Below are 10,601 nucleotides of genomic sequence, written 5' to 3' on the forward strand. Positions count from 1 at the left end.
GGAAAGGATTTTGTCCATTTTGCTGCGAGCTGTTTCTTGAGGGCCTTTTCTTTTCACCAATGTGTTGTTTGTTTGGTTTTGCAAAAGCACTATACCCAGTTTCCTTCCATTGTGCACAGTCCCCTTCCGGCTGCTCACACCTGAGTGGGGCTGTGGTTCTGCTGGACACAGAGGGGCTGAGGGAGCCTGATAGCATCCAGATGAGCACAGAGAGAAGCTGTCAGTAAGAAAGGCCCCAGATGTGCTCACTAGAAAATGCCCATTGCTGGCAGGTGAGCAAGGTCATCCCTAAACTTGGAAGTTGTTGCTGGCATGATGGCATGCAAAGAGCCCAAGCCCTTTGCCGAGCGCTCTCTGTGTGCACTTTCTGCACATTCAAAGTCATTGTATGAGTTTTGCAGCCAAATTTAGATTTTAAGGACAAGAGGAAAAGCAGCCAGAGAGAGAAGGGGCAGTGGCTGTGCCTCTGTCGGCTGAGAGCAATAGTGCTGAGTGTGGTGAAACTCTGCCGTCCTGGGAGGCTGACTGCAAAACAGGGCTCGTAAATGTGGAGTGAGTGTTTATAGGAAGCTTCTTCTAGTTTTATAATCCAGTGTAAACCAAGTGTGGGGCAGCTGGGAGGCTGAACATGTGAAGGCGAAGCTGTGCCCACATTGCTCCACCATGCATACTGCTGTGTCCATGATACGAGTGGCCATGAAGTGCCATTTTGTCCCGTGTTTCAGCACTGATCACTGAATGGCTGTAGGCTGGAGCACAAGCTCTGCCTGACACTGCTGGTGGGAGACTACAGTGCTGTTGGGCTTCAGCACTTCATGAGATGAAACTACACAGCGGGAAGGCGTAGTGGCAGATTAGAGAAGAGCAGCCGATGAGGCCTGGCCCAAACAGGCCCTTATCTGGGAGTCAGCTGATGTCTGTGAAATGTACGCCATGCTCAGTTGTTTCAGTGCAGGCCGCTGTAATACGGCTTTTTCCTCAAGCTTGGACAGGAATGCCTTTCAGAGCAGTTAGTTCAGGTGTGGTCAGGGCACATCGGTATGCCCAGATGTATCAACTTGTTTTGTTTTGTTGTTTCCAGGTTTTTTGTTGAAGGACTACTTTGCTTATTACACTTCACTGACAGTAAGTGTAAAGTCGCTTCTGTCTGCTCCTTGAAGTTGCAGGGAACAGACCCCAACATTAACTCTTGTGTCATTCTGCCGCAGTACTCATAACAACAAAACACGACCAAAACCACGCTGCAGCAGTTTCTGTAAGTGTAAACAGCAAAACCGATAACATCTAATCGGTCTCCCTGCCAAGTCGAGGCAGCAAGAAGTTCTGGCTTTATAACATTAAAAAGGCTTTGTAGTTGCGTAGCACTTTTCATCCGAGGACATCAAAGTGTGCTGCAGGCACTAGCTCATCAGGTTTCCCCACGCCCCGTCAGGTAGCCCTGGCCGCTCTGCAGGAGAGGCAGCAGGCAGGATGCGGCGGTGCAGGCTGGCCCGGCCTTGCCCAGCCCCAGCCTTGTGTGGTGAGGCCAGACCGAAGGTCCTGCCCCTCCGCGGGCCCTGCTCACTGACGTTATGCTAGGGCTTGGGGCACAGATCCCTTCTCAGCCCCATGGGTCAGGGCCATCTCCCCACGGAGATTGCCACACGCAAGTGGTGGCCATGGACAGCCCAGTGCCAGCAGGAACAGCGGGCATCTCCGGGCTGTGGGAGGGGAATCTTGGATGCACGTTTCAGGTAAGGGGTCTGTGCACCAAAGGGCTTTTCCTCCTACATTGAGAAATTTCCCAGTGCTGCAGCTCACGTGTGCCTGGGAAGAGAGGGAGAAGTCAGCTGTGCCCTGCTTGAGAGGCATAGCCACCTTCACAAGAGAAGGAAGGCGGGGAACATTTGCATGCTGGCACGCTGGCTTCCTGCTGGAGCTGCAAGGTATGCCAGTGTCTGAGGAAACGGTCTGAAAGCTCTTTGATCAGCAAAGGGAATAATAATTTAAAAAAAAAAAAAAAGATTTAATATAGGTCAAATTAACATAGATTCCATTGGTTAAATAGGGGAAACCTTAAAATAGATGTCCCTTAAGAAGAAAAAAAAAAACAACAACTATCAAATTGAGGCCAGATGAGCCTTGTCCAACTGAGAGGCACAAAATGGTCTGTCCAGCACGTTGTGGTTATTTTGTTATAACCATGCATTATACTGATATGCCTACGTAATTGTGTACAGGGAGAACAGGAGTAGCATGTAATACAAAATTGCCAGACATCACCAGCAACCACGAAATAAAGGATATTTGTGGTATTCCAGAATCTGCAGGTTTTTTCCTTATATGATACAGCAGTAATTCCCTTGCTTGGGAGGGGAGTAAGATTAATTTTTCCAGATTTGACCCCATAACTTCAAGAAGCGGAATGTGTCCTAGAAGGCTACCTCATTTCATTCACTGTCCTTGGGTCCTTAATGTTTAATCTACTACAGGCTGTTGCTAAATGAAAAATGTCAGAAAAAAACATAATACCTGGTTTCAGTTCTCCTTGATCTCACCAATTTTTTTGATCTCTTAACTGAAGTGAAATGTGGAAATTCCTTTAAAAGCTGTGCAACTATTAGAGAAAGAAAGAAAGAAAGAAAAGAAACCGACCTAGTGAATTGTTGGCCAAGGCAGGGTCACCAGGCCTCATTTCAAACAGCGTTTAAGCACTTGCTTAACTTATTAATTGAAGTCAATGGGATTTCAAGCACTTTGCTGAAATAGGAGGTTTTGTGGACAACAGTTGTGCCAGTACATTTGTAATGCAAAAATCAAGCCAGGCCAGGTTTATTTTGGCTCAGGGTTTCTTTGTGGTGGTGATTGACAAATCCACAGAATTGGACCAATACCAGAGAGGTGATGACTGTAAGAGAAGTGATGACAAGAAATAATAAATTTTGAACTAGCAAACACTTTAGCTTAGGCAGGCTGAAAACCTCTACATAAGGGAACAAAGAGGTCCATTTATGCTGATAAATGCACTCTTTTCAGGAAGACCTCCCGTTCATCAGCAACTAATATGCTGGGGCAGCTAAAATCTTGAAGTAAATCCTTTTGTAAGTGGTATAACTGCACTGAAGCTTTGGAAATGGGCAGGTTTACATCACTTGATAGCCTTGTCATATAATCTTATAACCACTTTTAAAAAGATTCATTTCCTGGAGAAAAAAAAAATCATGCCTTAGCATTGCAGGCAGTAGGACAGAGCTTAGCATGGTAATGCATTTCGTGCCTGTTGCTGGAGATTGTCCAAACACACCCCACTAACCAATAAATCACTGCCTAATTGAAAAGATTCCAGAAACTGGTTACGACATCGAGGATGGAACCAGTACAAGGAATCCGACAGCAGTGTCCGCACGTAGGGTGTGGTTCTCCCAGCCTGCCCCCACTTGCCCTGCTCCCTCCTCTTCCTCCTTCGGATGCTCCTCGCTGCCCAATCCCTTGCACTGTCCTCTGCACTCTCTGGTAGCTATCTGCTCTCACGAGGAATGAGCTAACTCACTAACCTAGCAAAAAAAAAAAAAAAGAAAAAGAAAGAAAGAAACAAAAAGAAAAAGAAAGATTAAAAAAAAAAACATTTTTAGGTTGAGTTAGATTTTTCCCATATTAAGGGGTTGACTCAGCTTGCATTGCCATCAGCTAAGTACCGGAGCGATGCGAGTGGCAAGAACACATCTCGGAAAGCCCTATCCTACAGTAGGATCACAGCAGTTCCAGCTGTAGCCACTTCATGTCACCCCATCCCAGCCCCACTGTGGCAATTTCTACTTTTCTGACACAGGACAATGCAGACAAGTTATTGCCGGTACATCAAAGAGTTGGAAAAAATTAATCAACGGCACCTCCGAGCTATTAGGCATAGAACGTAGCTAGATAAAATCATAAATAATGAAATCCTGCAAAGATGTTGCACAACGGGTATTGAGGCAAAGCTCATAAAACTCTTCTTCGTGGCATCCGAGCCTTTTTCCTTCCATGGGAGACTTCGTTTTCTAAAAGTGATTTCTGTACAGTAAGCTCACACTGGGCAGCAGTGGGAAGGGCCCCAGCCCATGTGATGTCAGGATAAATATGTGGGAAGCCAATGCAGCACAAATTCTGGCCAGAGGAATGTCTAGTGCCGAGTGGTGTAGGAGCGGGCTGGCTCCACAGCCCACCTCCGGTGCAGCCCCACGGCCAGACCTGAGCTCTGGGCCCAAGGGTGGCATGGAGGCACTGCAGCCTTCCTGCTGCTTCCAGCATCGCCTGTCCTCCTCCTGGGGACATGTCACACTGGTCTCCCCTCTGGTGCAGGAGCAGTAATCCTGCAGGTCAGTGCAGGATTTTAGCACCCGAGTGTGTAGAAAAATTGAAAGACCTTCGCATTAGACCGTGCAAGTTTGTTGCAAGCAGCAAGAGAAGATTTAGAGATAAAGATAATAAAAAACACTGTGTTCCCTTGTCCGAAAGCCCATAAATCAAGACTTTGGCTCTCCAGTACAGAAATGCTCTTGGACATAATTGGAAACAGACAGTGCTGATCTGAAACACTTCCCAGAGCTGGGCTGCTGATGGCCTGGGACCTTCCCCGGGCTTCCCATCCCCATCCCGGCATTTGTAGGGGCTGGGAGGGGACAGCCCTGTCCCAGCAGCCATTAAGGGACTGGCCAGGACAGCGGGTTCAGCCAGGCCCACCGGGCCTCATCCCCACCCAGCCACTGCAGCGAAGGATCCTCTGCAGTGAGGAAGAGTCGACTGCTCAGTTTCTTCTCTGGTTAGTGTTCGTCCCTCAGAGCTCTATCTCTTGGTGGCTAAGGTGTCAAGTGTGGTCTGAGCTCAGAGGCCACACAGCTGCCTAAAAGGTATTTACCGGAAAGTTGTGCTGGCGTAAGATAAATTGTGAATTTAAAACAGTAACAGGCCTTATAGGGGTGTTTGTTTGTTTAGCTGCTATTGCTTTGGAAAGTGCCTAACTCAGACTATAGAGCTACTTTTATCCTGAGCCATCCAGAAGGAGACCATAATGATATAGTTATATATCAGTAATAAACAGTTCCTCTGCCATGGACAGAGAAACTAGCACAGTGATGCACTGGTGCCAAGCCAGATCAAGGCAACAAAATTTATAGCAGCTATTATCCGCTTGAGGTATATTTACGGCTCCCCTTCACATTCTCTGATATCTCTGAATCTGACAATATTTGTATATTCATTCCCACAACATTCCTGTAGGTAAGGAATTTGCAAAACAAGGAGCCCAATCCTGGAGCCTCTCCATGAAGTGCGGAGCAGGATTTGGAAGTGGGGAAACTTCAGAGTCTCTTCAGCAGTTACAGATACATGTGGGAAAATTAACCAAATAACGTGATGTAAATGGTTGGGCTACCTACAGGGTAACTCCTCTGGGCTGGGCCATGCGAGAGTTCAGACTAGCTGATGACAGTGAGTTTTTATCACTGTAAAGTATACCTCAACTTGCAACCTAAGCAGTCCTGACCTGAAATGTCCTGATGCAGAATGGTTGGAGGGAAAGGAAAATGAAAGCACTCTAAGCCTTGAAGTTGATAGTAGTAAAGTGAAATAACAAGCAAGGTTGTAAAACCACAGATTTGCTCACTCTGATTTTAGAATATTCCTTAAGTTCTGAACCTGGTTCCATGAAACCTGGTTTATCATCCATTAGTTTCAGAAACAATTGATCTTGTAGAAGAACATCAGAAGAGCTTTATATGGGATATGGGCTGAATGAGACGACATTCTGTTGTTCAGAAAGCTTTCACAAAGATATAGAAAGTTCATACTTTCATGCCATTTATATCCGTATTTTGTTTCATGAAAACAATATTTTTGCACCCTAAAATGAAAATAATTCTGTTCTTCTGTCCTTCAAATGCTGTGACCTTCAAGGGGAAGGAGCCCCTGAGCAGAGCCCAGCAGACAGGGCTGGCTCACAGGCTGAGTGCTGCCCACAGGTTTGCTACTGGGGTCTGCCACTGGAAATTGCTCTTCTATGGCTGGTTGGATGGCTCTTGGGCAAGCATGGCTCCAGTTTTCCATCCTGCTCAATAATAATTATTCATAGTTGCCTTGGGGGTAGGGGGGAGGTGAGTTTAATTAATACTTCTGGAGTCCTTTGAGATGCTTGGATGAAAGGCAATGTTGATAGACAAAATATTTTCACCGTGACTATCCAATGAGTGTCCTCTGCACTTCCTCCGCAGCAGAAAGGGTTAATTAGAGCCAGAGGAGCCTGCCAGCCACAGCAGCTCAGGATCATGCTGGGTCATGGAGCCCATCCCCGGATGAGGGGAACTCCTTCCACGCTCATACCTCAGCATTAGGAGATAATGTACTTGCGTCACACAGGGCTGTGTCGCAATCATTTCCTTTTCCCCGCGTTTCCCATCTCCCCTGCCTGGATGTGTTTTGTAAAGCTGTGGATCTGTGCTGTGGCTGGTGGGACTGCGAGGCCTGTGGCTGGAAGTCCCTGGTCCCCTGGGGAAGCACTTTTCATTCACAGATAAAAAGCTCTCTATACAAAACCAAGATGTTAGCACACTGTGACCCGCAGGTGAGAGAGGTCTTCAGTGAGCACAGCACTGCTGAGCTTGCCGGCAGGAAACCAGCTGCGTTTCCTGAGCAGGTCCGGAGCACCACAGTTTGCATGGGGGGAAGACACCGATGAGCAAACCCTGCATTCAGCATGTGCAACATGGCCTCTTTGTATAAACATTAGGAAAGTTCAGCCCCCACTTGGGGACCCCTTCTTCAGACTTTTGGGTTGAAAATTAGCACTGATGACTTTAGCTAAGTGGAGCTTGGTGATGATTTTTTTTTCTGAATGCCAGGGTTTTACCATCAAAATTGTGAGTCAAAGGTCACAGCACGTTTTGCATGCTTTACCCTTCTCCACATCACAGCGGCTAAGGGTACCCAGCTGGGGCTCACTCAACACCACATCAGCCCACAAAGATTAAGCACATCCAGCGTATGAGTAAAACCTTGTGCCCTGAGTTTCCACAGCTTTGTGCTTGTAGCTTTCAGCTCAGCACAAGGACAAAAGCTGTTAGAACCTGCTGTCCTCCGCAGAAGGGGCAAGAAGAGCACTCCAGGGAGTGTCGCTGCATTGGGCACCCACACGCCTGCAGCCTGTCTGTCTGGTGGCAGGGACACTGCCTGTGTAGGGAGGTGGCAGCAAGCAAGTTTCCACTGGCTGTTGTATTTATTTACCTCCCCTGTGTGCTTTTTAGCCAGATGGGGAGGTCTGCTTTGCCAGCTTCCTCTCTCAGCTCTAACACACACCGCGTGTCCGGTGTGGTCAGCCTGCCTGTGGCTCGCCTCACAGCTCTCTTCTCACAGAGTGAGTCCCTGGGCTTTGCCGTACTGTTTTTTGCTGTGACAAAGCATGGAGATCTGCTTGGCAGCCCCAATCCTTGTGTCATCCTTCCTTGCAGGGAACTCACTCTCCCAGCTGAGCATCGCTACACCTCCAAGAGCTCTCCAAAACTCTAGAACGACAAGGCAGAAAAGGGCAAACCCAATGCTCAGAGCTCTGCATGCTTTCTGTCCAGCCTTCACTCAGGAAAAATCCCCACCAAAATCAATAACTCGTTCTCCTGGGTAGGAAATACTGAAATCTGACTCACAGGATTTTATACCATACTTTCAGATGCCTTTGTGTGCTGAAAGACAGCATCTCATGCCCCAGCTATCTGCCCTTTGAAGCAGCCTGAAGAAGGAGCGTGAGGGTTTCTTAGAACATTAAAAGTAGTAGTGAAAGTCACAGGGCTTTTTTCCTTTATACAATTGAAGCTGAATATGAGCAATAAACCTCCTGATTTCTCTGGGGGAGGAGATGTGACGTCTTGAGGTAAACCACACATCCCGTAACTACCACTGTGTCGTTTGTAAGAGCTGCCTCTCCACAGAAGTGGCAGAACTGCTTTTCAGCAAAAGTCACCAAATTTTCAAGGGGAACGATTCCAGTCAGAGAAAGACCGGGCAGCAGAAAGGAAGAAAATTCAACCACAATAAAGCTGCCATTGAACCTGAAAGGAAAAAGACGTCAGCAGCCCAGGCAGGGGCTCTCCTTTTCCTGGTACCTAGTGAGCTATAATTATGTGGAAAGAAGCCGTGGGTTGGACTATTACTTACACACTAACTTTTGTAAACCAGAGCCATGACGTCAAGAAGGAAGAGCCCCCTTCTCTCCAGGGCTTGTTGGGACCTGGGAATTTGGGACGGTACCTCAGAGGGTGTCACAGGATGTCCCGAATCACCTGTACTCCTACGTGATGCTTCTCATGAAATGGGAGCCGGGGCAGTGCTGAAGTTAGGATTTTGTTGGGCAAAGACACTGCATCCCTTTGGAGGGACTTTCCTCCAGAGGAAGGGTACAGAGGTAGACAGAGATCTTCAGCTTCAGGAGAGAGAGGAAGTTCAGAAGGACGTGGGCAGAAACGGTCTAGGTGCTGTGGGAGCAGAGCTCCAGCACAGCCACTGGGAGAGACCTACATGGGATTGAAAATCCAAGAGAAGTATAACATTGAGCTCCCAGGCTGCTCAGAGACCCATGGAGGAGAGCTGAAGGGAAAGCTGGCACTGTGAGCTGCAGGCAAAAACTGAGGGAGCCTTGCTGTTGAGTCTGCACCTGGTAGAGTTTGGGGTGAGCAGTGATCTCGTGGAAACGCCAAATCCCTCTGAGGTGCAAGGTCTGGCCCCTCAGTGGGTATGGGAGGGAAGGGCCAGAGCCAGCAGGATGGAAACGGCAGCCCTGAGGAGAATCCGTGGCCCAGACTTGGGGCTGCTCCAGGCCTCCTCGTCAAACCGTGACGAGGTGGCCAACCAGAGTCTAATGCAGGGACAGACACTGGCAGAGCTTCTCAAGCCCATGCTAGGTCATGCTCCACCCCTCATCTGTTTAAACAAACATTAGCAGAAGAGCGAGGTGGCCAAGGAATGACTATAGGCAAGGTCTGAGGTGTGCATCTGGTCTCTCTCCAAGTCTGTGACCGAAATAGAAGGCTAAATATATCTGCAGTTGAGGACTGAGGTGTGCTGTCCAAATTAAATAAGGATATACAACCCAGGAATGGCACGGGGAGTACTGGGTTAGGCCTCATGCTTACAGGCAGGTCTGTGCTGAGGCAGCACCTATGGCTGCTTTTTGGAGCTGCTGCAGCAGCATCTCCCTAATTCTCCTTTCAGCTCTATGAATTTTGGCCCCTCATTCTGCCATCCAACAATCATTCTTAAAGCAAGCTGGGGGAAAAACAATTGTTCATCTTGATGCAAATCCCATTATTCTTCTCACTACCTTCCTGGTAGAGAAGCACAACAACCATCCTTCAGGTCTATAGGCCAGGAGGAATGTCTTTTGGGCATCCCAGCAGTGACCGCATTCTCCTGGCACTGGAGGCAAAGCCCACCTCTGCCCATGCTCCACAGAAGGTTTGAAAGCTCCTTTCAGTACAGCAGGACCTAGAGAAACTGGCAGGATTGCCGTGGCTGGCGCCAGGGCCCTTCTGCACCTTCTGGAGCTGCGGCCACCAGGCCTTTTTGCAGCAGAATGTCCCCATGGCCAGCCAAGTCACCAATGGTGCCCACAGTGTTGATGCGTGTGCTCCTGAGCTCCCCAGCACGCAGGGATGTTAGGTGGCTGAACCTACTTGTGTTGTTTTAAGGGTTCTGGCAAACGTTCAAGAACAAAAGCTAAGACAGCCAGTTCTCATTTGTGGGCACGTCCCTACATTTCAATGTGGCAAACCTTGTGATTTAGCAAGTGAGAGCCTTCTGCCCCAGGGCTGTTAAAAGCTTTTTTATTATTATTGTTATTAAAAAAATAAAAATAAAAAGAAGAAAACAAACCTGTCAAGACTTCCAAGAAAACACAAGCAAGACTCGAACCAGATTTCTGAATATGCCCACATGTAGGGAAAACTGCAGACCAAGAGCTTGGTCCTTTGAAAGCTGCTGGGGGCTTTTTGTTGTTTTTTTTTTTTGACATGTTTGTGCTTATGAAGAAAGGAAGAAGGATTGCCAGAGGCTTTTGCTGCCATTGTGAATAACGTTTAGTTCTGATACCATTTCATGCTTTTCTCTCAAAATTGAGTACCATGCTGTCTGCAGTGGAACACGTTGGCTCATAGGACACCACTCATCAGTGGAAAAGGACAGATTTAGAAAACCCATTCATAACAGTTTCCACAGCAGCGGGCCATGGAGGTGCTGAGTGGCAGGGTGAGCCTGAAGGGCGATGCACCCAGCCGTCCCCACATGAGGGAGGCAGTAGGGCTCTGCAGGCCTGTGTGGTCACGAGCCCACTCATGTCACGAGTGGCACTGTCCTTATGTGCAGGAGAGTGACCAGCCATTTCTCTGAGGCTCTAGGGCTGTTTGTCCTTTGGCACACTTTGTCCACTTTTTGGCACTCAGGACATCTGCCTGTCTCCTTTCTGCAGCTGCCACGTCCTCCCTACTCCCATCCCCAGTATCGTGGTTGTTGCTTTTCCCAACCTGCACCAGTGTCAGTGCTGGAGCGGGGGCACTTCAATGGGGCTGGGCTGGGTATGGAGGAGACGTCAGGTATTTATTCCT

Source organism: Tympanuchus pallidicinctus, unplaced genomic scaffold (assembly GCF_026119805.1).
Source record: "Tympanuchus pallidicinctus isolate F22 unplaced genomic scaffold, pur_lepc_1.0 scaffold1, whole genome shotgun sequence".
In the NCBI taxonomy this organism is placed as follows: domain Eukaryota; kingdom Metazoa; phylum Chordata; class Aves; order Galliformes; family Phasianidae; genus Tympanuchus; species Tympanuchus pallidicinctus.